This window comes from Aplysia californica, unplaced genomic scaffold, assembly GCF_000002075.1.
Source record: "Aplysia californica isolate F4 #8 unplaced genomic scaffold, AplCal3.0 scaffold00141, whole genome shotgun sequence".
Lineage (NCBI taxonomy): Eukaryota > Metazoa > Mollusca > Gastropoda > Aplysiida > Aplysiidae > Aplysia > Aplysia californica.
Genome location: NW_004797411.1, coordinates 210,999 through 211,781, shown reverse-complemented (window position 1 = coordinate 211,781; position 783 = coordinate 210,999).

Here is a 783-nt window from a genome sequence, read left to right as displayed (position 1 = left end):
ACTTGAATTTCACACACCTGGTAAAAGTATGAGAATGTGGTCTTAGAGAGATGACGTGCCTTTATTACTAGTTCGCGTTGTTCTAAATCCTTTAAAAATGTAATATTTACAAAACATTTTCAATTGCGATTTCGGAGGCTTGTGGTTCTTCTCAGTCCGAGGTTATTTTCGTTGGAAAAAGATTATACACGAATATTTTCATTTGGCTCGATATTGTAGGACATGGACCTTAAATTTGGATATCGCGCATCGTGAATAACCATAAAGTACTGCGAAGGGTTTTCAACATATTGGCTTTCAGGCAGTGGTCTAGCTTCAAAGATTGCTGTAACGAAAATGATTTGCTGCCATCCCCCCCAGGCCCAACACACTCCCACTCTTCCACATCAGTTACGTCACAAAAGTAAAGATTCAGGATAGCCAACATTGTTGGGGTGAAATCGATTTAGAATCCCACTCAGACCAATTCACACTCTGAAACACACACACACACACACACACACACACACACACACACACACACACACACACCACTGTAAAAAAACATCCACCCGTTGTTAAGGAGAAAAGTGGTTACCTTAGACAAGTGGACGTCCTGGTCAGTGTCATTATGACGCAGAAAGAATGCAACGGGAAGTGGTAGTTTGGACAGGTGATTACTATATATACTAAACCGCCCAGTTTCTCTCCATCTCTCTCTCGCTCCCTCTCCCTCTCCCTCTCCCTCTCTCTCTCTCTCTCTCTCTCTCTCTCTCTCTCTCTCTCTCTCTCTCTCTCTCACTC